This window comes from Mus pahari, chromosome 1, assembly GCF_900095145.1.
Source record: "Mus pahari chromosome 1, PAHARI_EIJ_v1.1, whole genome shotgun sequence".
Taxonomy (NCBI): Eukaryota; Metazoa; Chordata; class Mammalia; order Rodentia; family Muridae; genus Mus; species Mus pahari.
The window spans coordinates 61924001-61951242 of NC_034590.1; the positions used below are offsets into that span (position 1 = coordinate 61924001).

At 37.1% G+C, this 27242-nt stretch overlaps 1 protein-coding gene and 1 non-coding gene across 9 annotated transcripts in view; both read left to right on the forward strand.

Annotated features, from left to right (window-relative positions):
* Dlg2 (discs large MAGUK scaffold protein 2) overlaps positions 1-27242 on the forward strand; it is a 1883913-nt gene that overhangs the window by 261309 nt on the left and 1595362 nt on the right. The window lies entirely within an intron of this gene.
* LOC115062916 lies at positions 14310-14448 on the forward strand. Its single transcript, XR_003842821.1, has one exon. It is a non-coding gene; the product is annotated as a small nucleolar RNA SNORA48 (small nucleolar RNA).

A 27242-nucleotide genomic window follows, 5' to 3' on the forward strand; every position in this document is an offset into this window, starting at 1 on the left:
GATAGCATTTGAAAGGTAAATAAAGAAAATATCTAATTAAAAAAACATAAAAAAGATACACTAACCCAAAAGTATTGGTTGTGAACACTGGAATACATCAGTATTTTTGTGGAAGAGGATTTTCAGAATGCATATCAAGAACAAAAGAATTAAAATGATAAGGGAGGCCAGATTATTTAAAAAAAAACAATAGCAATAATAATTATTTAACAATATGATGGTCACATATTTTCTACCCAAAAGGGTTGAATAAAAGTGAAGAAATAAAAATCTGTTCATAATCGTCCCAATTATGTGAAACATATGGTTAAAAAATGCATATGAGGGCTGACTTAGATAGTGCAAGGCTTAGCAGGGACTTCATGTTCACCCTCATATAATCCTCACGGCCTTTCATGATGGGAATTCTGTCATTGCCCCTTTTAAATAATTAGGAATCTTAGGCAAAAATAATAACCTGCCTGGAGTTATACAATTGGTGATGGAACTAAGATTCAGACCTGGCTTTCTCATTGTGTATAATGACAGCAGGAAATCCAGATGATCAGCCTCAGGCTACTTAGCCAGTGTTTAGTCGGGTATTCCTTTACCTGTCATCTATTTACTAATTTAAAGATTGTATTTGGGGACCTGCCTTAAACACACATTGTGTCAAGTACAGCGTCCCTATGAGTGGGTAAAAAATAATTCCTAATTTCAATGCATTCATATTCTCAGTAGCTCAAGAATTGCCTGTGCCTCTAAAAGTAATATGGGGGTAAGTTTATGTGGATTTACCACTTAAAACATTATATTGTTTACTCTGGGCCTTTCCCCCCTAATTTCATTGTTTAGTTCTCAAGCTTGAACTTTCCAGATGGTAATATCACATGGCACAGTTAAAAGCTTGGACTTGGGATTTTGAATAGATTTAATTTGACAAAGTATCACCCATCTTGGGACTGATAATGCACATTTGAATTGTCATTAAATGATATATGATTTGTCCTATGGCTACTTTTAGAGCAGTCGTGTGTTTTGTAGGGCTTACTTGTTATACCAGTAGACCTAATAAAACTGTTCTTTTCTCTGGGAATATAGTCTGCACTCATCTTTTCTTGCAGTGATAAAAGCTGTTGGTTTTCCTGCCCTGTTTTATTGTCTTTTACATGTACATTTGCAGAGTTTATTTTCAGCCGGGAATAATTTGTTTTCACACATTTTTTTTTTTTGGTTTATTTCATTATGTGAAATATTTTAGTTCAGGCTGTTATAATTGTTCCTTATTAGATTGCTTTTCTGAACACATTTTTTTTTCTGATTACCTATTACCTATTGCAAAGTATTGGTGGTAGTGATAAATTAGACCTATTTTAAAGACTTCAGATTTTCTTATTTATGGGCAGAACTGTAGCTCACTCTCTAGTATTCTCCATCTCATAACATTGACAAAACTTTACACCTTTAACTCCTGCTACTAGTGTAAAGAATGCATTGAGGGCTTGATAAAGGCAACAACAGTTTGGCGAGCTCTCTTGGTTATTCACCTCTTTGCAGTCTGTTTTCTTTCTTTTACAACTCACTAGTGCTTTTTAAACTTTATTCTGCCTGCTCTTTTCCCTTCTTACAGTGACAAAAAAAAAATAGTATTTTAAGTTAGTTTTTCCAATGCAAATACTGTATGATAATAATTAGAAGTCTTTTTTTTATATTTAGGAAGATAAGAATATCTGCAGTCTAAGTACTTGATACCACTCTTCAGATGTACTCAAGATTCTGTTAATGTGGAGTGCTTTGCCTCATCAGAGAGCGTGATAATGAAAGACATAACCAAATAATTGAGTGGCAGACTTGAAGTGCTTATGAGGGAATAATAACTTATAAAATTTTCTAGCGAGTTATTTGAAAATTAAATATTTGGACCTAAGTAAAATTAATTTAAATGACTAAAGTATTTTTGGTCTTTTAAGAATTAAAAAATTGCATTTGAAATTAAAATGTAATTATATCATTTTCTCCTTCTCTGTCCTCCTTGCAATTCCTTCCATGCAGCCTATCATGAGCTCTTTCAGATTCATGATCTCTGGCTTCCTTTTCTTTAATTCTTCTTACACACGACTAAAGGATTTTAAGAAATATGTACCATTCTCTAATATAGAACAGAAAATAACATATAATCCCTATATGTATGAATGTAAGTGTGGATATCTGTTTGTTTACATGTTGATGTTCACTCTTATAACATTCATTGTAAGCACCAAATTATAATTTAAACACTACTGCACAATAAATACTTAAGTGTCTGCCTCACTGTGACAGCAGTGGAGTTACGTAAAAGTCTTTTAAATTATAAGTCCACAAATGAATATGTTGGCAATTTCACTTTAAGCCTTGTAGTATAGGAAATGTACTTGAGACATTTAGTGATTAAGGTAGATGACTTATAAAGTAAAAAATAGCTATATTCCAATCTTAATTTTTAAATTTAATTTCATAATGGCTTTGAATCTTCAATCAAGTCACATAAAATAATTATGATCATTAAAAGTATAGGTGATAACATGTATCTAGGAGTGATATTCAAGCAAACTATCAATGCTGATAGCAAAGTCACAATTCCACTAAAGTCCAACATGACAAACCAGTGAGTCACTGGGATTACTTGCTGGAGCATTATGACTTAAAGGCAACTGCAGCACTGAAGTCCCACATAGCCAAGGTGACAATCGCTTCTAGAAGGTCCAACCCTGGAGCTACTGGAGTAAATTATGGTCAGTTCACAGATCAAGGTAGAGAGTCTGTTCTCCACAGCAGCTGTTTAAAGTGTTCATCACCTTGTGAAGAAGCTTTTTAAAACTTAAAACAGTTTCAGAAACTTCTTGAGACTTGGGAGTTTGTTTACTTCCCAAGTCTCTCGAGTCTTGTTCTTCCTCCAGGAGAAATATTTCAGTTCCAAGGAAACTGCTAACATAGATTTGTGCTACCATATTGCATTGTGGTCTCTTTTAACTTAACAATATATTATCGATATTTTCTATCTTGAGAATTATTCTTTCCAATGTAATGGAATAATGATAATCACATGAACAGAAATGACAGTTTTCTTGATATTTTTCTTTTGAATATTACTAAATAAGTTTTTGATATATAATAAAAAGCTAGAATCTGATATATGAATTTATTTCATTGTATATATTTATTGTACATGGGAATGCATTACATAAATGCTACATAAGGGTATCATCGTATCAGAAGATATTGTCCCTCAAGCATATTCCTTCTGCCTTTTCTCTTCTGTCCTCTTCATAATGGTGCATTTTGTTTCCCTAGATAATTTCATTTCTACTTTTATATCCCATATGTTTGACTTTATATGGCTATATAAAATCTCAGAACCACAAATGAGAGAACATATGATACTGTCTTGCTGAGACTGATTTAATTTGCTGCTCTTTACATCCAATTTCCTGCAAGATGCAAGACTCATAACTTCCTTCTTTATGGCTGAATAAATTCTGCTGTGTACAATCATCAATTTTTTTGTTAACTATTGTTCATCTATCAGACCCCCTGGTTCATTCCATCACTTGTCTATTATGAATAATGCTTTAATAAATATTGATGCACAATTATTGATGGAATGCTGACTTGGAATCTTTTGGATAAATACAAATTAGTAGTAAAGCTGGGCCATATGGGAGATATTCAAAAGGTAGTTTTGTTGGGTATAGTAGCCTATGGTGGTAGCTGTCATTTAGAGTATGAAATATGTCTTCCTTCACTTTCCTGGCTTTTATATTTTCTGCTGTGAAATTTGCTGTTACTTTGATGTGTTGACTTTCATGTATGACTTACTGTATCTCTTTTTCTGCTTTCAGTAGTCCTTATTTACTCTGTACATTTGGTGTTTTGATTATGATGTTAGGTGGAACGTTTTTTGATGTTAACTTTTGGGTGTTCGACATGCCTCATGTACCTGAACTGTCATGTCTCTCCCTATATTTGGAAATTTATTTGCTCTGATTTTATTAAAAATGATTTCTACTTTGGCATGGAATTCTTCTGTGCCAATGAATCATGCATTTGGACTCTTCATAGTATTCTGTAGATATTTAATCTTCTATTTATATCTTACTATTTGTCTTTCATTGACAAAAATACTCCGGTTCTTTTACTTATCTGTAATACCAGATGCTCTGTCCTCCCTTTGTTTCATATTCTGCTAGTGAGACTGTTCACAGACTTTCAAATTTATCTTAGTGAACTTTTTATTTCCAGTATGACACTTTTCTTCTGCCTCAGTCTTTCTGTATACTTCCTGAATTTCTTGTTCAGATCTTGCATTGACCTCACCATTTCATTCAGTTATTGAGTTCCCTTGGAATTCATTTAGGGGTTTGTGTCTTCTTGATTTTTTTTGAATATACTTATAATTGAACTTTTGAATTTCTTCTTTGGGAGTTCATTTAATTAACTCTTGTTGGAGGACATTACAAAGTATATGTATATATATATGTATATGAATATATATGTATATGTATATATATGTATATGAATATATATGTATATATATTTGATTTTTTTGTGTGTTTTTTCATTGGGACTTGTGCAAACTGGGATTAGTTTGTTAGTTTTTTTTAAAATCCAGTAGTATGGATTTATTTTTAAAATGCATTTTACAACCAAATCACAGCCCCTCTTCTTCCTCTCTTTTCAGTCCCACCACTACAAATCCACCCCACTATACCTCTCCAAAGTGCCTGTTATTCTTTTGGAGGAAATCTTGACAATGTTCAAGATGGACGAGGTTGTGGTTGGGTCGCGGCTCTGTTTATCCATCCAGTCTTATTGCCAGGGAGACCAGGATCAATCTGCAGTCCCCCCATTTGAGTAATATATGCTCTATAAAACATCACTATCAAAGGGTAGCTTCACTGTGAAAATACAATAACAGTGAAATAAAGAGCCAACCCTCAATCACTGTTCATTTTAGGAAGTAAAAGAACACGAATGGCATTGTGTATACAGATATGTTAGTTATGCTGGGCATGAGCAGAAAGAAAAAGATATGGGTAAGAATAGTCATTAGGATTGGGTTGATAAAGAATAAAACAAATAGAACATGGGAACAGAAGAGTAACGGGGCATGGAAATGGAGTAGTTTTGGATAATGGTAGAAAACAAATTATAGGTGAATAAATGCTCTTGAAAACCTAAAAGAACAGCAGCTGTCCAGCTAGGTTCTGTTCTCTAGGAAAGTTTATCAGAACACAAAACAATATAAAAGGAGGGAAAGGGGAGAGGGAGAGAGAGAGATGGAGATGATGATGGAGACAGAGACAGAGAAGAGGACCAAGACACAGGCAGAAACAGAGATTTAAAGAGGCACATAGAGAGACAAAAAGGCATATAAACACACACTCATACACACACACACACACACACACACACANGAGAGAGAGAGAGAGAGAGAGAGAGAGAGAGAGAGAGAGAGAGAGAGAATGAATGCAGGAGTGCAAGATGTTTTATGGAAATTAAATGAAGAATGATACCCATATATGTGTAGAGAATGGCTGCTTGTGCTTTCTTGACTCTTGAAAGTTCCAACCCAGGTTCTCATTTAGCTATCATTGTTTGCACTGTCCTTTTGGATGTCAGGCATGGATGCTAGTCTCATTACTGGGTGATCCTTCATGGGTCTGCTTACCAATTCTGACTATGCTGTAGGTAGACCTTCAGGGATGAGTTGTGAATTCAGTTCTTTCCTCTGGGCATTCTTAGTGAGGTTAGGTAACAGATACTGGCTCTGTCAGTGGGTAGACCTTCACAGGTTGTGTCCCAGATGCTGGTTATAGCTCTGGGTGCCTTTCTTGATGTTGGATATACTGCTGGATCTCACATATGTTCCCCCTTGTAGACTGGCTTCAACCAGCTTTCTGCTACATTGGGTAATGAACATCCCTGGTTCGAGGATCCCTGCAGTCTGGTGGGCTTCTTTAGGCCTGTTTTCACTACACCATTCTGAGACTCTATTTTACAAGTTTGTGGAGGACCTGAGACTAGCTAACTGCCAATGCAGCAGGGTCCATTTTACATGGTTACTCGTTGCTATTTTGGTGCAACAGCGAGCAGAGTGGGTTGTCTCCCTTTCTGCCATACATAGCTCCATATAAAGCTCCATGAACACCTCTGTGCTCAGCTCCATACACAGCTCCGTGCACAGCTCCATATACAGCTCTATGCACAGTGCCCCCTCTCTCTTGTCTCTCTCTTTTTCTCTCCCTCTTCCCTCCCTCCCCTCCTTTCTTCCTTTTCTTTTCCTTTCTATGTCTGTGATCACAGCCCAGTTTTCCTGAGCTTCTCTTCAGCATGGGTCTAATCATTTCTTCTCCCTCAGAGCCAGGGAGCTGCACATATCCAACAATCTCTCCGTAGCAGACTCTGGCTTCTTCCCCTTGTTCTGCTTTGTAAGGTTTCTTATTTTACTTTGCCATTACTCTAGGTATTTTTGGTTGTCGGTGACCTCTTTAGGTTCACTGTTATCCAGCTTTCCCAGACACTCCCTAGAGATTGTAGCTGACTGTACCTGTGTGTCATCTGCCACAATCCTGCAAAATTGGAAAATTTTGAGTTGTGTCTTTTGACTGTAGAGATTTTCCTGAGACTCGGTGTTTTTATAGACTCCCCTCTACCTGCCTTCCTCCTTCTATGACCCATAGGGAATATTCTACATGGTTGTCATTGCCAATTTTAACTTCTGAGGACAGTCATGAGCAGGAACTTCCCTGACAGTTGGTATTTTTCATATTTAATATCCTGATAGTTTCTATTTTATAAATACTACCACAGTAGTCTTGCACATTCACACTTTTTCCCCCACAATTCCTTCCTTTAAATATATTAACCAAAAGTGGATGTGTTGAGATGCTGCCCCTGTTAATTTTTACTTCCATTACTGCATGGTTTACACTGCTCCTTCCAGATCTCTGCGGGAATTGAGCTATGATGGGTCATGGTGATTGTTAACTGGATTGGACTATGAAACTAACTCTGTGTGTGTCTGTGAAGGTAGTTCTAGAGCTACTAAGGGACAAGACCATCTCTGAATGTAGGCACCACCCACTAGCATAGACAGTCTTTCTCAGGGTTTCCTATCTGTCCCTACTCAAGTGAGCACTTTGTCATCTCTAAGCTCTTCCACACACCAGAAACAACAAAGCTGCTAGACCATGGTTCATGGACAAATATTGCTCCTTTTAAGTTGTTTCTCACAGGCAAGTTTCACAGCAATGGAAAATCCGACTAACACATATGCTAATGTGTTTCCACATTTTTTTACTCCCCTGATCCTGCTTTCAGTCTTCTTTAGCCGAAAAGGAACATTGAGTTCTATGTATACTTAGATATAAATCTGCATTATATACTTATTTTTGATATTGAGGCTTGGGCCTAGGACTGTATACTTGGTGGCAAGCCCACTGAAATATATCCACAATCCTTTGTTTTTATTTTCATGTTGTTCTTGATACAGGTTCATACTAAATTTCCCAGTTTGGCCATGAACTCTTTCTGTAGCTCAGGCAGACCTTTAATTTACATTTCTTCTCATGCAGGCTCCAAGGTAGAACTTTTGACATTTTAGAGTAGGAATGCCCCTGAGGCCATTGGTCAAATCCTGCCTCACTTGCTTGCATGTGGGCATCTAATTTCTAATTTCCTTCATAGATTTCACTGCAATTATTGTTTTATCTCTAATATTTGATATTTGCATTTTTCTCAAAAATCAGTTGGGCTAATCATGGTGCTCTTGGGACAGCACCATGATGTTATGCTCACCCCATATCTAGCACTGTACTGCTCCATGCTTTGTTATTTTGGGTTAAGGTTACTTGGTATATGTTCAGTGGATTGCAACTCTGAATCAGTTATGATTTTTCCATCTCTCTAAAGAATGCTGCTGGTATCATGATTTAGGTTGCATTGAACCTTGACTAATTTAGCTATGCATTCATTTTAACAATATTGACTTTTACATCCATGAACAGTGGTATTTCAATCTTCTGGCATGGTTGATAAAATTTTAGTTCACATTACTGATAGGTCTGCAGAGTTTCTTAGTGTCCCCGTTTTCTTTATCATTTGATGTTAGTAGAGTCTTAGGATGTTACAGCTTTGTCAAATTTGAAATATAAATCCTTTTGTCATTTATAAAAAAATATATGAACAGCTAGAGACATCCTTGAAGATTATCACCATTACTTCAGCTTTGTAATGTAGAAATAGGAAATATGACATAGTCTATTTCACTGGATTCCTATAAAATAGAAAAAAAAACCTGTGGGCTAGTTATAATGCATGGAGATGTGTTATTGAATATAGTTCAAATAGGTTGGAACTTCCATTTTGATTAGATTTTAAGGAAAACTGAAAATTCTTCTGGTAATATTATGTGCTGTAAAAGGAGGTATTTTCAGCTGAATATTGAGAATGTATACTCAAGCTGTCTTTGGGTAGCACTTTCTCTTATAAGCAGAGCAGGGCATGGCTATGCCATAATGCCACCCCATGACGTGCTGTAGTGCAGGGGCAGAAGTGCACATAAAGATCATGTTTACATGAAGAATGTAAAAAGTGTACCCACTGATAGAGACGTAGCTATGAATGTCATCAGTATCCCAATATGATCAAATTAAATGTGTTTTTCTTCTCCATAATTCTTTTGCTGGTTCTCCACAGTACATCATTTACTCCAGTAACACTCTGTACATTGGGATAGAGAATTTGGATTAGAAATGTCAGTCATAAACATTTGTGACCAAAAGTACTTTTTAATCTTGAAACCTCTATGGCCATTTGAAATCATTTTTAAGGCTCTTTCCGGGGCATGAAGGGTTTGGTTTAAAGAGATTCTAAGACTCTCAGGTTAGTATAATTACTGGCTATGCTTTTTTTTTTTTTTTTAATTCCATTTAAGTCAAATAACAATCATTGCTTAGTTTTAAAATCAGTCCCATGATCTGCCTTCTTTGGTATCTTCAAGGATCTTAAAGAGAAATGAGAGAGTGGAAGGAACTAAAGTTGACTACATTAATATTAACGGGAGATAGTGCCTTTGCTAGAAGAGATGCAGTTGGCACACCCCTTCTGCAAAATTGAGCCATAATTTAGATCATGTTATCCCAAAAGAAAAACATAAGTGATTTTAAAGGATTAATTTCCTCACTGTTTTATTAAAAAGCCAGTGAATTAATTGAATGCAAATTCTGAAGCAGGTATACCGCCACGATAGTTAGCTAAACACAGTAAAAATGTATATTGTAAGATATTGTATATTAAGCTACTACAGTGACTAATAACATTGCAGACAGGTAATAAATTCCTGACAAATGAGTGAATAAAGCTGATATGTATTTAATCTTCAGGTGCACTTGATATATCTGAGTAGGTAGATTGGTGATTATGGGCTATGAAAAGAAACTCATTTATTATACCTGGTTTAAGAGTGACTTGGCATTAATACAATCAATGGTATGTAGAGACCATACTTCTTCCTAGTAATTTTATCATCCTTTTTTACTCATGTAAACATGATCACCCCCTCCTCCTTTGAGCCCTTGTATTAATTTCTATCTCAGTCATGTAACATTTCATTGTAATATAAATCTTCATTTATTATTGTACAATCTATGACCTAATGTAGAGTTTCAGCTCTTTTAGCTTTAGAACGTTCTTATTCAGATTCTCTTTGTTTCTGTCTCTTATTCTCTTTCTCTCATGTAATTATCCATGTTCTCTCTCATTCCACCCAAGATAAAAGTTTCTCAATTGCAAAAGGCATGGGTTCCTGCTACAAGAAGATATGCATTCCTCCTGCAAGAAGGAATCTAGTTCCTTCTTTCAATCCTGCCCTCCTCTTCCCTGTTTAATCTTGTTATGCTGTGTTCTCTCTGTGATAGTCATGGTGTTTATAGATACTTGATCAATGACGTTACCCCATCATTAATCTTATTTTCAATCTTCACTATGTTCATTCCAGCCTCTATCTTCTGCTCTTTGTTCATTTTTACTACTTCTTCACACTAACAATTCAAAAGGGAACTGTACTGCTATATAGAGTAACACAGATTTAGGGGTCTGTCATACTTTTAAGTATCATTGAGCTCATGGGACATTTACTTTGTTTACACAACATGCATTCACATACACAACCACATATAGGCTAAAAATATAACAGGAGAAAATACCATTTACACAGTTCTTTGAATTACATCTATAATACTGGGATATTTTCTTAGGATAGAAACCATAGCTGATTAATATGTAATTCCAGGCCTGTGTTCATTCAGAGAAGATGAACCTAACCCTCAAGAGACTGGAGGCCCCAGGAAATTAAGAGGTCAGATGGGGTGGGGGTGGGGTAGGTACATCAACGTGGAGACAGGGGGTTGGGAGAAGGTATGGGATGTGGAACAGTTGGAGGGTGGGTGGGTGGGGGGATAAAATATGGAGTGTAAAAACTAAAAAGATAAATAATAATAATATAAGAAGAAATCAACTATGTCACCTGCCAGTTACTCTAACTGTCTTAGAAAAAAAGAAAATAATAAGACATTCAGAAACAAAATGAAAAGAAGATAATCCCAAGTAGTCTATCCAACTTAAGGTGTTTATAAAACAGTTTAAACAGACATTTAATGAACAAATAAAAGAGTACAGTGGCTACACTTTTAAACACAGGTGCATAGCTCTATATTGTATCCTTCCTGCCCTAGTGATGAAACTTTGTTAAATAACTTGGAATCTGAAATTTCCTCCAGCAACACTGAGGAATCAATGTATCTGAAAATTATCTCCAACACTTATACATTTTCTACATCTAGATCTGTTGCACATGCCTATTACAGTTTGAGTGTGAAATGTTCCATCATATATATGAAGGCATATAGTAGTGGTTCCATTATTTTTGGAGATGTTTCAAATTAGAGGAGGTCGTGCCTAGTGGGATAAAATATGTCACTAGAGGAAGCATACCATGAAATAATATTCTGTTTGTGTGGTTTCTCCTTCTCTTCCTTTGTCTCCTCTTAATTCTATTCTTTCTCCTTGCCACCTCTTCCTCGCCTTCCTCTTTTACTTCCCTTCTTTTCTTCCTCTTCCTAATTTGCCTCCTTCTTTCCTTCTTTTTCTTCCTTTACTTCTTATTTCTCTTCCTCCTTCTCCCTGAATGAACCACTTTTCTTCATCATGTGCTCCCTGTCACATAGTATTCAGCCTTCCTTAGATCCATAGCCAGGACCCATTCAGGGAAGGCACTGAAACCGTGAACCCAAACAAATCGTTCCTTCTCCCAGTTATTACCATAGAGTGGTTGTCACAGTAACAATCTGACCAGCCTCTATAATTAGGATCATCACTGAGGTTCCAAGAAAGCTATAAAGTGATGCTGTGGTTTCATATTCTTGAGTTGGTGACATTCTATGATCAGCTCTCAACATCTCACACAGTAGCACTTTCTCACATCTTTATTTAGATTAAAAGTTCTGCTCAGACCTGACTGCTGTTAATGAAATAAGCATTTTCACTCAGCACTCTTACTAGGGAATTTTGCCCCTTTCTTCTCACGTCTGCTTCCATCTTCAATCTTCCACATTGTCTTTCTTCTCCTTCTTCTGCCTTCACCCACTGAGCCATCTAACCAATCCTCTCAAGTTTGTAAATCTAAACAAAATGATCTAATTTTAAAAATGTCTGCTCTATGAGAACTTTGTATTGAATTACACCAAGAATGGAAGCATGTTGAAGCTTTAGAATAATCACATTTACATTCTTTGGAAAGGCAATTAGAGGGAAGACATGAAGTCACTGAACTCAGACCTAAATGGTGAGTCAGTACATTAGCCTAGGCACATAAGCCTGCTGTTGACTTGGCAGTAAAATGGCACAGAGCACTTACCTTGGCTGTCTCAACCAGATGCTGAGAATGAAAGTGCCTGGAAAGGCAAAATATGCTACAGATATGAGCGATGATAAATGTGCATCTGGTTTACATTGCTGGGGTGGGATGGCGAGGGAGCTCACTGGCAGTAATGCATTAAAGGCTGACATCTGAGATCAGGAAGCTGAAATAAATAAAGTCCTAAGTTTCTTTAGGGTGGCAGTTTCTAGAAAATGATGTATGTTGTCAAGACAATTGTATTTGGAAGAGGACCAGAGCAATAAGTGGAAAATGTGGTTCTGAGTTGCTGAGACATTGAAATAGAAGGACCTCCAAAGTATCTAATGTAATATACAGTCCTGTGATTTAGACAGATGATGGTTGAATCCATTAAGGTTCTAGCTTGGAATATTCAGCAAAAGCTTCCTTAACAACTTTTTTATTGTGCATCCTTTGGAAAGTCTCCCTGCCATCTGTTGTTCAGTGATTGGAGTCACAGATAATAAAAAAAGCAAAAAACAAAAACAAAACTAGATGAGTAAAACATACACTTAGTTGTGAGCACTGAAGAAAATGGAAGCAGGAGAATAGAGGCCTGTCTGGCATGAGGAAGTGTAACCACACATCCCAGACACAGTCAGAACTAAATGGATTCAGCGGGTGCACTCATCAGTTAATCGTATTGATTTGTTAGACATAAATAAAAATATCTTCATTTATTTTATTTCATTATCTTTCCTAATATTTTCTGAGCATTGCTGACAAAAGCTTCCCTTACATTCTAGACAGCCTATGCAGGATCACCATTTACATATACCTTAAAAAGAATAATGAAAGAACAACTTTATTTGTTATAATAGAGATTTAAGAAGCATAGCATAAACTTAATTTGATATGAATATTAGTTTTGTTAACCACATCATACTTATGTTTGACACCATGACTGCCATTCTAAAATCTTAAGATGGCCTTTCAGCTTACACATATTTAGAAGAATGCTGGATTAATATATTCCTCCAACAAAACTGTCTGCTCTTAAGTCATGCTAAAAGCCTGGTTACTATGTAGTCCTAGTTGGATGCATAGGTTAGTGATCAATACTTTGCCTCATTTCTCTCTTCAGATCAGATGTACTCATGTAATTGCTATAAAATGATGCAAAGAAGTATATAATTCTACAACAGCACAGTTGCTCAATACAGTATAATTATTGAACCATTGTGTAATTATGACTACTAGCTACCATTGACAGCCATCTGCATAAAGATATATCTGAGATTTATCTATAAAGAGTAAAGTTTAATTGTACTCAAAGATTCATGTGTTCTTTATCTTGTTCAGTATTTGGATTATTTACATCTTTACCATTCACTTGGGAGACAGTCCTGGGATGGGTGATAGGAGGAGATAGGGAGAGAAAGAGAGGAAGAATAAGATGTTGACATTGAATGAACTCATATGAGAATCAGGTGAGAATTAACTGTATTTTTTGTTGCAATTTTCCCATAGGTATTGTATTCAAAATGAAGAGGTCTTTAAATATATTTTCTGAGAATTTCATGTATGAGTACTGTATATATCCCGCCTTCTCTCCTCCTTTGAATTCTTCCTGTGTCTGCCTGACTCATACTCCCTCTCAGATTCATGATCTATATTTTTTATTACACACACACACACACACACACACACACACACACACTCACATTCACACTGAACATGGTGTCATTTGTATGTAAATGTTTTAGAACTCACCACTTGGTGTTGGATAACTAATTTTCAGCCTCACCTCCGAGGGAGTCTGACTCTCATAGTTACTAATTTTCCGCAGGTTTTTACTTAGTACTGGGGCCTTGTGACAGTCTGTCCTCACATTGGCCCTGTCATGTTCAGCTCTTATTTGAGCAAGTATTCAAAATGAAATGTTTATATGATAGCTTTATTAGAAATTAATCACTTTATATTATTTTTTACTACATTATCTTCTAACACTACTCTGATATACATATTTCTCTGTGTATTAATCTTAAATCTGTATATTAACCTTATTATTTAGTTATTGGGGAATTATTTGGATCTTTCTTAAGTATTTTGTTGACATTTGTCATTCATTATGGGCATTTAGGATGTATCCATGAGCAAAAAGAAATGGAGGCTGCTGCTATGTTTTTAGTTTACATTCCAGCAGCGAAGGGTGATGGTGCGGTGATGTACAATAAACACGTTCAATGAGCAAAACTTTTATAGTCTGTGAGAAGATCAGTGATGTGGAAATACATGGGGACCTAAGAGTGATAGACTGAAGTGACAAAGGACAGCTGTTTTAGGTATGGTTGTTCTAGTAGACATTCTAGAGAATGTGAAAATTGAGCAGGCTTAAAATAGGCAAGGATGCCCCTGCCCTGGCAATGGGCGAAGGGATTCCTTGGTGGTGGTGTTGTTATATCAATCCTGGGCAGAACAGATGTCAGCGCTTTGTTTATCCTAGCTTGATGCCTGGCTTGGTGGCCAAACTGACTTATGCTCAGGACTCATAAAAATTGAATCAAATCAAATCCAGGCAGCATAAGAAAAGGAAGACAGACAGAGACCTGTGGCCCTCCATGCTACCCACAGACCTGTCCTCCAGTGCATAGAGAGGTTAGCCACAGACAGCCCCTTGCTGTCACTCCATGCAGCAAAGATGGAAGATATCACTCAGGATCCTGCCAGCCACGTGGCCAGCCTAGAGCAGGAGCCACCACAGTGTGGGAGTATTTAGTGGCCAGATGGGAGAGAAAGAGAAACACAGCAGCTTGAACATTATGAAGAGATGGAACTGGAAAGTCGAGGGTGGAGAGGAGTGGTCTGTTGTGAGTATCCAGCTCTGCCACCTAGGACCATGGTAAAGTCTTAGTCAGAGCTGTCCCTGAGGGCTGCGTCTGAGTGTCAATATTCATGGCTCATATTACCACGAGAGAACATGGGGATGTCCCCGATAGGGACCAGCTGCTGGTGACCACATGGATATCCAGGAGCTGTACACAACTGGCCTTATCTGTCATTACATGCAGCACTCCAGAGAGCAGGCCCCATCCCTCCTGGCTGCGGGACTTGAGAGCAGGGCCTGGCACCTTACGAAGGCAGCACAGTGGAGCTGGTCCTGGTATTGGGGTGAAGGTATGGGGTTGGGTTGTGTGGGTGAGCCTGCCTGGAGGGTATGAGTTTGGGAGAGCTTACCCTCATGCCACTCCTATGCTGTTGGGGGGCACTAGTGCAGAGGTGATTGCCAACCCCCACTGCCTCCCACTCCAGGCAGTCAGGAAAGCTGCCCACAGGGTCATGACCTCAGAAGAGCTAGCTGCCTTTCACTAGCTGCAGCACCCAGGAGAAAGGGCCCTGCATCTTGCCTGGAGAGCACAGCAGAGCAGACTTTGGTGGCAGGGGACACAAGGGAGTCATCCCCTAGGGTGAGAGCATGGGAGAGCTGGCTCTGCCACTTGTCTGCCACCAGGTGGCATGGATATAGGAGTGATGCTCCCCACCGCCATTCCTCACCACCTGCAGCAGTTGGGAGAACTGGCTCCCGGGTTGGGTCGTGAGAACAAGGGAGCTTGCCCTGGTCCTAAGAGGGTGCCCTGCACCTTGCCTGGACAGCACAGCAGAGCTGGCTCTGGTGGAGTGGGTGGAGGTGAGCCAGCCCTGAGGTTGTGAGAGCAGGAGAGCTGGCCCTGCTTCCTGCCAAATGACAGCATGGGGTGGCCTAGCTGGACCAGTGCTGGAGAGCTTGCCCTGGTGGGTGGACAAGGGAGATCCAGCATGCTTACTGCCTCAGTTACCACCCAGGCCTAGATGCAGGGCTTTGAATGGGCCTACCCTAAAATCTATATTATCTGTAAATGGATGAAACAAGTGAAAGGAACAGTCCTACTGATCCAGGGCTTCAGGATTTCCATAACACAGGGCAACTGCATGATAGCCAGGAGGAGTGCTGGTGAGGATCCTATATTGATTGTGTCACAGAAGCCATGGATCTCGAACCAGACCTATGACTCATTGCAATGAACATTTGTAAGTGAAAATTTATGGACAGAGGGATATACTGTGGGACACACTGTGATATATTACAGTTCCTGTGATAAGATGTTTTCTATGTTTTGTCATTGTTATTGTTGTTGTTGTGTGTGTATGTATATATGTAGGCATGTATTATTTCGAGCAGGAGGCTACAAGGGCGAATGGTGGATGGATATATGAGGGGATAGAGAGATGAGCAGGACTGTTGTGCTTAATATGAAACTCACAAAGAATCAATAAACAGTTAAAAAATAGGTAGGGATTATTTATATGCATATTAAGAGAATGGCCAGTCTAAATGTCCCATGTGTATATGGCTTATGTGTTTTGTAAATGTTCAGAGGCAGTGAGAGTGAAGGAGAATAGATGATCAGGATTGTACTTCATATAGAAAGTGACATTAGGGAAAGAACAGAGGGCCAGGACAGCTGAGAGTTTGTTGGTGACTTAAATAAACTGGGCTGTCATTCAGAGGAGAAGGAATATTTACCACAGGGAGTTGCATGGAACACTGACGTGACCTGCTGAGAGAAGAGTTCTAAGAGGCAAATGGTAAAAACAAATAGAATAGCATCCACAGCAGAACCCAAGCCTGATGATGGTGCTTCAGAGCAAGACGGTAGCAGTGGGAGTGGAGAGAAAGGCTGGAATTCTCAATGGTTGTGAAGGTTGAAGAAAAACAACAGCAACAACAACAACAAAACAACAACAACAACAACAACAAAAACCCCTGTGTAATCTTAGCTCTGAGAAGTGGGAAGGCACAGGTGTCCTTGGACTTGTCCTGCTGAGTGGAAAAGGAGAAGTGGACATCAGTTAATGAAAGACACTGCAACAGAGCACGTTTAGAAATGGAATAGTTCTGAGATTCAAGTTTTTACAAGATGGACTGTAATAGTAATGCCCATTGTTCATCTAGGGAAGATCTTTATCCAAATTACTGTTCAACAATAATATGGACATTGGAAATCAGTTAATATTCTTCTTCATGCTCTATTTTTATCTCTGGAAAAATGCATCTTATTCTTAATGTAGAGTTCTGTTAATTTGCAAATATGAATGAATACAGAATTTATTAACTTACTCTTGAAATGAATGAATACTTTTTGAGGCACAGTTCCATATAACTTTGAATATGCAAGGCTAGCTACGATGCTACAATACCCACTTTTTAAAGTAACCTAGGTTCTTGTGGGATATCTTTTTACTAAAGGTTCATTGTGATGAGTATATCACTGTTATGCGAGACATTTGAACCATTAGGGAAAGTTCATTACTCTTATTTAAAGCAATGCAACTACCATGAATAAGTACTTAATTTCACAGAAACTACTGGACCATATACTCTATTGGAAAGCTTTATTACATAAATTGTGTGGCAGTGACCTCTTAAAACTTAAGCAGTTAGTTCTCATCATTAGAATATGGCAAGGTTAGTTGCAGCTATATTTGGCATGGCACTAGACACACTCCATCTTATTAGTTAATAAACATTTACTTTGGTTGCATTAAAAAAGGGTAAATACAGCACTCTGATTGTGATTAGTATTTCTCTTCTGGTTTTTGTCACAAATGTTTAGAACATATCATTGTGGTATGCTCCTTTATCTTATAGCCTATCCATTTTTAGGATAAAGAAGTTGATTCCCATATTGTTGTTCAGTCAGTGCATAAGAACTTCCTTAGTATATCATTGTGAATGACTATTTCACTGTAGCAGTTGTGAATGCTTAAATATAAATCACCTACATATGTCACTGTGTTTATCTTCTTGTATGCACTTCCACCACTAGCCAATGATGACAAAATATTTAACACTCAGAAACACAGAGGTATATTTCCTTAACTCCTGAATAATTATGACTAAAAGTTAACATCTAAAAGGAATTTTTTTTACCTCTTGGGAGAAATACTACAGTGTTGAAACTTTGCTAGAGCCATTTTAGAATAGAGATCAAATCCATGTTGGATTAGCTTTCAATAAATCATCTGGATCCATAGGTATAGAAAGCTGGAAGAAGGAAAAAGACACTGGCATTTTGGGACACTTGGGTTGTAGCTGATGTGATGTACTTTATGAGTGGCGGTTTACAGATTTGTCAAAGCACCCCACAAAGGTATTAAAGGCATTAGTGCCATGACAAGGATGCAGAAGCTGTGAAAGCACTTAGACATGACATACGTATAATAATGAGAAAGTGAGAGATCTGTGATTCCGTCGTAGTTTCACTTACATCTTATTTGGTCTCAATTCTCTCATTTTATAATTGAGAAAAATGGAGATATTTAATGAATTTCCTGCCTGTCAGGGGGGTGATCGATAGCAGAATGTGAGTTAGAACTCCTGTTTTTTTTATAGATTCTTGCCTTCCACACTAGTCTTTCATCTTGAAAATGCTGAAAGTTTACAATGTGCGGTGATTTAAAACATTCTGAAATTATAGGGAGTGTCATAACTTAAATTTCATTGAAAAAAGATGATCCTGGGTTTTAAAAATAAGAAAAGGGCTTTTTTGTTTTTTGCTTTTTGAAAACTTAGCTCTATTATTACTTCTTTACCTGTTTTGGGTTTGTGACTCCTTCTTTGACCTTTAAGCAAGACTAGTATGTTGGTAATACCTTTTGCTACATGGCCTTTAGAAGACAGTGTAGTAACTTGTGATGATGGTAAATAAACTTTAGCGAAATATTTCAAACTCTGCATAGAGGACTTATACATTCAATACAGAATTATATAGTGACTGTCAGCCACATGTTAGATTTTATAAAGATCTAGGGATCTAAAATTAAGTGAAATAGAACATCTGCGTCTTAGATGCTCTGTAGCCTTCCAGAGTGGAAAACGCATGCAAGTAAATTATAATCCTTCCAAAACCCAAGGAAACAGCAGCTCCCTCCCTCAAGGCACTAGCAAAAGAAAATAAAGAATATTTAAAAATCCATGGGTGGACAGAGGTTGTTTAGATTGTTGGCAGCCTGAGCTATAGATCAGCAGGGAGGTTGCGAGAGGCCAATGTAGGGAAAGAAAGTCATTTGACATTTGCTCTTAAATTCTTATCTGCTGTTGCAGATAAAACCTGCAATGACACCCTAGACCTGACTGGTTACCATGGGAACTGGCATTCACACCATGCACAGACTTCTAGTACCCACATCTTGATGAGTCTTGGATGGTTTCTTGATACCCTCAGTAGCAGCAACAGCAACAGCTGCAACAGCAACGGTGGCAGCAGCAGCAACAAGAATATAGACTCACAGACCAAGATAATGACATTTGAAATTTCATAGAATAACTACTTTCAAAAAAAAAAGGAGAGAAAAAACTCAAATAGAGATTATAACTGCTATGTAAGTCATGAGTGTTAAGGGGAAGAAAATTTCAGATAAACCATAAAACATAATACAAACTGAAGGTAAAATATTAGCATTACAATAAATAAAGACTGTTTTATTTGGTATTATAAATAAATATTTAAAATGAACTCAAAAAGTGGGGTTAGCAATAGAATGAATATATCTTAGAAAAACAAACTTGGTCACTGAAGGTGTCAGAATTCTTCTAAGAGGAAACAGGGATACCAAGAATTTGTATATGCCTATGTGTCAATGAGATGAAAGAGAACTGAAGGCCAATGTCTAGAAAACCAGAGCTTCAGAAACCAGTCTGGCTAGATGGTTCAGCAAGCAGAGCCTCCTGCCTGATGACCTGAGTTTCCTCCCTGGGATTTAAATGGTAGAAGGAGAGAACCAAGTGGTCCTATGACTTAGGCATGCACGCATACAAAGTAAATCTAAAATTAGGGTTTCAAAAATTTAAAACATTACACAGGAAATAAATTTTTAAAAACAATTTTCAGCAATTAAAAACCTATAAAAGTGATTAAATGATTTCATTGAGAGCTTTGCAAAACATTTTGATCATATTCACCTCTCCCCAACTCTTCCCAGGTCAGTCCCCTTCCCTACTTACCCAACTCCGTCTCCATTTCTTTTTCCCAAAGGAACTTCCAGCCTGTGTGTGTTCTTGGGTTGGTGATTCAGTTTCTGAGAGGTCCAAAGATCCAGATTAGTTGATTCGGTTGGTCTTCCTGTGGAGTTCCTTCTGCAATCCTTCCTCCTACTCTTCCCTAAGAGTCCCCAAGCCCTGTCCACTGTTTGAATGTGAGTGTATGCCTCTTTCTGAGTCTGTTGGTAGGTGGGAGCTCTCTTGATAATTATTTTGTAAATGGAGATGCCTTAAAACAAAACCCTGTGCATGATACTTTATTAACCGGAGGTAACCCATTTACCATTTGACAACAGCATGCTCTCCATAAGAAGAATTAATCTGCAAAGCCACACATGGGATATTGTAGATCTTTTATGGAGTTGTGCCTCTTGATTGTTTCTATCCTTGAAATTAATAACTAAGCCTAACCTGGGAAATGTCTTAGAGTCAGTACCTAAGATGTGACAAGCTAGTGTTGGTGTTAGCACTGAACTTAAGATTTTACTCCTAACCAATTTATGCGAAAGTCCCCAAAAGAAAGTGAATAACAAGTCGATGGGTTCCAATTTACACACACATTCATATATACAAACTCCACTGAATACAACTGTTAGAATAATTCAATTCAAAAGTAGAATTCAGAAATATGTACTGTGTGTCCCATCAAGATTAGAGTTCTTTTTCTTCATCAAGTCAGCTGAGCAAGAGACACCAACATGTAGTTACTCATGAAGACCCTGACAGCAAGACCATCATTTTTGAGGTCGAGCCCAGTGACGTGATCTTTAATAAGATACAAGACAAGGAAGCCATCCCACCATACCTGGCAAACAGCTGGAGGATGGCTGCACCCTGTCCAACTGCAGCATCCAGAAAGAGTTCACCTTGCACCTGGTGCTGTGGCTGTGTGATGACATCACTGAGTCGTCCCTTCATCAGCTTGCCCAGAAGTACAACTGTGACAAGATGATCTGCTGCAAGTAAAATGCACAACTACACCCCCTTTTGCCCCCACCCATCCCGTGCAGTGAACTGCCACAAGAAGTGCAGCCTTTACCCATGTAACAATGTTAGAATAGAGACAGAAACATTTTTAAACTAGTTATCAATTTATCACAACCTAACATCACCTGGGAAACGGGGACCTTAGTTGAAGAATATCTTCAATCAGATTTGATTGTAGCCATGTGTGTGTGAGGAATTGTCTCAATTGATGATTGATGTGGGAGGGCCCAGCCCACTGTCCTTAACTTTCTCACTGTGGCTCTGTGAGAAAGCTAGCTGGGCAAGAGCCAATGAGAGAGCCACTAAGCATCATTAAGTGGCTTCTGCTTTAGTTACTTGCTGGAGTTCCTTCCTTCCATGACTTCCCTTGCTGGTGAACTATTGCCTGCAGTGTAAGTGTAAATAAAAGTTTCCTTTATTTAAGCTTCTTCTGTTCATGATGTTTATCTTAGCAATAGAATACAAACTGGACCACTGTTTGATTCTGCTATCATCCTGTCTACACAAATAAGTACAAATCTTCCCATCTACTGAAGATGTCTGCTTTGTATGTATTTTTAATAAGGTTTTCATAAGAATATATTTTTTAAATTTTCCTAGAGGGAATTGTCAGTCATGTCTCTCTGACTTTTTTATTGTCCAACTTTTCTGGGTTTTCACTGACAGTAAAATAGTTTTTGTATTATCTATTCTGCATTCTAAGGGTTCAGAAGTCTACCTTATCCAACTATCCAGCCTTATTTCTTGCTTTTCTGTTCCCTGCTCTAAATCTTGGTTATATTATGTATAAATATTTAAAGTAGTCATATATGACTAGGTTCATTTATATTTATGCATTTATTCTTCACTACTGCTATCCTATGGCCCAGACTTCCCCTACTATATATAATTCAGTATGAATTTTCCCTGCTAAAATCCTATGCACTGATTAGAAATTAGTTACCACATGAAACTTTTCTTTACATAAAATGAATTTTGCTTTTACTGTCAAACATTTGTTATTATAATTATTGTTTCTAAGGAGTTAATAAATTGAGAAATGCATAGATGCATAGTTGGATAGATGAATGAAAATATGAAAAATTTAAAGAATGGATAAAGGACACAGGATATAATATAAGCATATGTAGAGAACTTATAAATAAGAATATCTTAATATTTTAGGTACATTTCAGAAACACCAAAATACGTATTGTTTGGCTAATATACTTGAAACTACATTGTTTCAAAATGAATTAGTCAACCTGCTTTCAGAACAATTCCACTGGCTTGAACACATGTCTCAGTGGTTAAAAAGACGTATTGTTCTTGTTGAGGACAAGAGTTCAGTTACTAGCACCCAAGTCAGGCAGGTTACAGTGACCTGTAACTCTAGCTCTAGAGAACCTGTAACTCTTCTGCCATCTGTGTCCACTGACATACCCACATGGATATACATGCATACAAATATGTAAAACATTTTTAAAAATATATCTTAACAAAAAGAGGGATTTGAGAGATGGCTCAGTGGCTAGGTGTGCACTACTCTTGTAGAGGACATAAATTAGGTTCTTAGTACCCACATATGGCAGTTAATTCCTACCCATAGTTTCAGCTCCAAGGAGAACTGACACTTTTGGCCTCTCTGGAACCTATACATATACACAAATCCACACTCACCTACCCATCCCACCCCACATAGTCTTTAAAGAATAAACTTTTTATTTATTTTCCAGCAAAATATTCTGGCCAATATTGATTTTGAAATTAATTTAACTGAATTACCAAAAGAAATATATCTGAGTTGAAATTGAGAATTCTTTTAAATGATGATCTTATTTTATGACTTAAGCAGTTGTTAGTCTTCCCTAATATTTGTGAAATTGAATGATATATATTGATTGACATATATGGATGCATACAAAGCATCAGCATACGTTTCTGTTTAGTGGGAGTATTGGAAAGCTTAACCAGTATCTGTGATTAGGGTGTGGTGGTGCATGACCTCAATCCCAGCACTGAGGCACAGACAAGCAGATCTCTGTGAGTTTGAGGGCAGCCTGGTTATTCTAACATAGCCAGGGCTGTATGGAGTGTCTCTGTCTCAGAACGAAACAACAATGACAACAATGACAAAATAGTGCCTGTAATTTTATATGCGTGATGAAAACTATTGTGTAAATACAGAATGTAGAATAAAGTATTACTCTAAAATAAAAGTGGTTTTCAGAGACTGTGGATCTTAAAAAAAAAGTTTCATAAAGAATGGTCTTGAATTCTGTTCCTGAGGTACTATACTCACTTCAAATGTTTTACCCCAAGGTATTGTGATGAATATATTTTCATTTGGTTGGATAAGGTTATGTATCATGAGAGAAGTTGGGGTTTCTTATTCTAATGGTGAGACCAAATATAATAAAATGCATTTGTTTTTGTTCTCTTTTAATACCCTGAATATCTCATTTAATCTCACTCAGAATTGATCACTAGTCAGTTCCTACTTAGACACTAATCCTTTGAGGTAGAACTTTCTACACTAGGCAAGCCCTTCTTGTCTTTAGCTGGCATGACTTGCAGCAAGATGTACTTGGAGATGACAAGCATCATTACATTTGTATACTGCCTTATTATTATGTCTAAAAGTACTAGAACTGGGTGATATGGATGTCCATTATGCTAGTTATTTACAGATGTAGGAATGAAAAAGAATTAACATTATTCTACTATCTCTATATTTTAGCATTATTTTATGAATATGCAGTAGTAGGAGAGCTTTCTTCTATCATAGACTTAGCATATTGTAGCCAGTGTGTATATTATCTCTATTTGTAAGGAAACTGTGAGGACAGATCCATATTACTCTTGTTTATGTCATTGTTTCCATTACCCAAGCTCAATGCTTAAAATATGTAAGTTCAGTTAAAATTGTTTTAAAAAAAAGGCATGTATTCTATTATGTTTAATCTTATTTCTGTACCTTAAAATGGCAAAACAAATAATTCTGATGATTGTTGGGAAAATTAAAGGTACCTTCAAATAAAAAATAGATGTTAAAAATACAAGTTACACCTAGGTTTTCCTAATAGCTATGCAAAGAAAAAATAGTTTAAAATAATCCCTCACTACTCATAATCAGACACACTTACTCACAACAATAAACACTACCACCAGTTAAAGAAAGGGGTGTAATCTAATGGAAAAAAATGGACAGCTAGTGACCAAGGAATAAAATAAACTATCTAGAGAAGTATGGTATGGTAGGTAGGGGTGTATCATGGTTTGGCAGGATAATCATTCTGTTATCCCACCAACACTATCCATCTTATCTCTGGTAAGTCATCCTAACCTTTAGAATTCTTACTGCTATGACCTCCCCGGGAGAACCATGAAGGAGTGGCTAGCTTTATGTCTCTTTTTGTAAAAGGCTATTGGGAAGTGATGCTGGGGAAGTAGCTGGAATGCTAAGACAAGTGAAGCACTTTCCTTTTGAAACTGTGGGATCCTAAGAAAATCCCATGTACTTCAATAGTACAATTATCTATGGTCAATCCTAGAAGGGGATGCTTATAGAATCTCAGAAGATAGTGATCAGTTTTTTATTAGGAACATGGTATCAGTTCAACCTAGTTCACTTTCTGTGCCTTTGATCCCTCAAGAATAAGAAATGCCCACGCCATAAATCATAGCTGGGAATGGGAATAGGGGAAAAACATGGTCCAAGAAGACACATTTGTCCTTTCAAACAGAGTCACTTCTTAGGCATTATATCTTTTTATCTTTCATAGAAAAGAAAAACATTATGTTGGTTTACCAAACTACTATGACATAAAGTAAACCAATTCATGTACTGGAAGGCATTTATTGTGCATTGAATCAAAAATTTCCAACTACAACTGTGTTTTACCTTTCTCTCTCATCCAAGGTTTTACTATGATATGGTGCTCAGGTGCCAAATCCAATGGGGTTACAGAATAACAGGGAATTTGAAAAGACTGAGAGCTGAAAAGTTTCACAAATTAAGGCCTAATAGATGTGTGGTGGCTTTCTTGTCTTTCCAAGTCTTAAAAATATTTTTATTTTGCAACAACTGCAGGGGATTATCAGGGTATTTTGTCTCATTGTATTTTGGGACTAGTGAGATTGATGATGTGTTCTTTAATTACCTTTCTACTTCTGTCCTTCGAGAATCTGAAAAAGCAAATTGTGTGTATTGATTATACATGTAGTACTTTCTTGGGAAGATTACTATTTATCTCTCTCTGATATATACATATGTATATCTATACATTTACCCACTATCAATTCATCTTCCTCTTTGAATTAAGAACAAGAACTTGATCATATCAATATCTTTATGTAAACTTTAAAACAAAGTAAATTTTGAAAAGTAAACATTTTCTTCACAATTTGAGATTAACTATATTTGCCATTTAGGCTATTTTGTGAATAAATACAGTTAGATTTATTCTACTACAAAATTTTCATATAAAATATATGAATATCTCGTATTCATGTCTGGTAGAGTGATAGGTGTCAGACTTATATGTGTACTGTAAACAACCACAACTGGACAAAAGTCACAAAGAAACTGTCAGGGACATTAGACATCAGACCACATAAGACTATGCTTCCTAAGGTAAATCAAATATACAAGGTGAGCTTTGTTGAAGCCCTAGGTTTTTGTGTGGTAGATGGGAAACATCTTCATGTGTGGAAGAAGAGATGCTGGGTCTCATTGTTCCTGTGGTATCAGAGTGGTAGAAATGGGATAACATTGTAGAGAAAGAACCTCAGCAATCTGAATAAAAAATATTCTCAGTCTTGATAAATTGTAAGTTACATCAGTACAGAATAATCTGATGAGGTCCGGCCATGAGGAACAGCTGTCTGGAAGCTGCCTGGGGGTTTGTGGCCTTAACACTGATCTCTCAATCAGCTAGAGCAGAGGCATGTAGCTGAAAACCTCAGTCATTTGGCTAACACCCCAAAGGTCTGTCCTTGAAGATGAGGGCTACCCTCATCTAGTTTTAGACTAAGACTACATTAGAAAAGTTTAAGTTAATAATAGTGTGTAGAACATAAAGCTGATGTCTCAATAAATTAACTGCCTGCAAGAACAAACTCCATCTCTCTTAAAGAAAGGCAGAATTTTAAAAAGGCAGAATTCTACTGTCTACACCATAAATGACGTCCAGCCATGTTAGACCATCATGTTAATGAGAGGTCTATTTCCAGGACAAGATACCTAAGAAAGTCAACTTAGAAGAAGAAATTATTTTGTCTCATGGTTTCACATGTTTCAGCCTACAGCTCCATGTCTCTGAGTGTGTGATAATGCAGAATATCACAGTGGAACAGAAAGCCAGAGGAAACTGGCTACTTCTTGGCAGCCAGAAAGCTGGCGTGTGTAGCATTGTCGAAATGTCCTTTAAGGCTACTACTGTGACCTACTTCTTCCAGCCAGGTTCCACTCACATACTTTCCACCACTTCTCAAAGGTGCCAGCAGCTGAATTTCAACCCTTCAGTGCTTGACACTTAGTTGGTAAAGGGGGCATTATCTCTAAAAACACAAGAATTATTAAGTCTCCAAAAACTAGCAGGAGGAAGTAATTCAAAAGGCTATATTCTAGGGATATTAGAATGAGCAAATAAGATTGGTCAAATACTCTTATAAATATGTTTGATACTATAAAATAAAATGTGCATTTGATGATTGTACAAGTGTAGGTAGAAAAGCCCTATACCAGCATAGGAAATTATATGAAATATTGAAATTAGGTACACAGTCTAGATCTGCAAAACACAGTATTTTATGTGAAAAAGATGATTAAATGGACTTTTAAGAGTAGAGTACATGCTATTGAAGTAAGTATAAGTGAACTGGGGTCATTACCAGAAAACCATGTGATTTTTTTTTTTAAAGCATTGGCAACTTTGTGTTAGTATAACATCAAATAGTCTAATATGTGGAAAATAAATGAGAAAAGTGAAAAGGATAAATGCACAGTGATTAACCATAAATATATTGGAAAATTCATAAAAATATTCATGAATAGCAACAGCAAAAAAAAAAGAGAATATGGCTGGCTGTACTAATATTAGAAATACTGGACTCAAATACAAGAAGCATATTGCTAAGAATGGTAAGGTACATTTTATAATGGTAAAGAGAAGATAGTCTGTAACTGATTCTGCTGAATTTCACCTGATAAAGGAAAGAAATATGATACAGAAATCCCAAAGTGTTAGTGAAGGTGTCACTAATAATGATTAAGGAGATTTATACCTGAATTTAACAGAA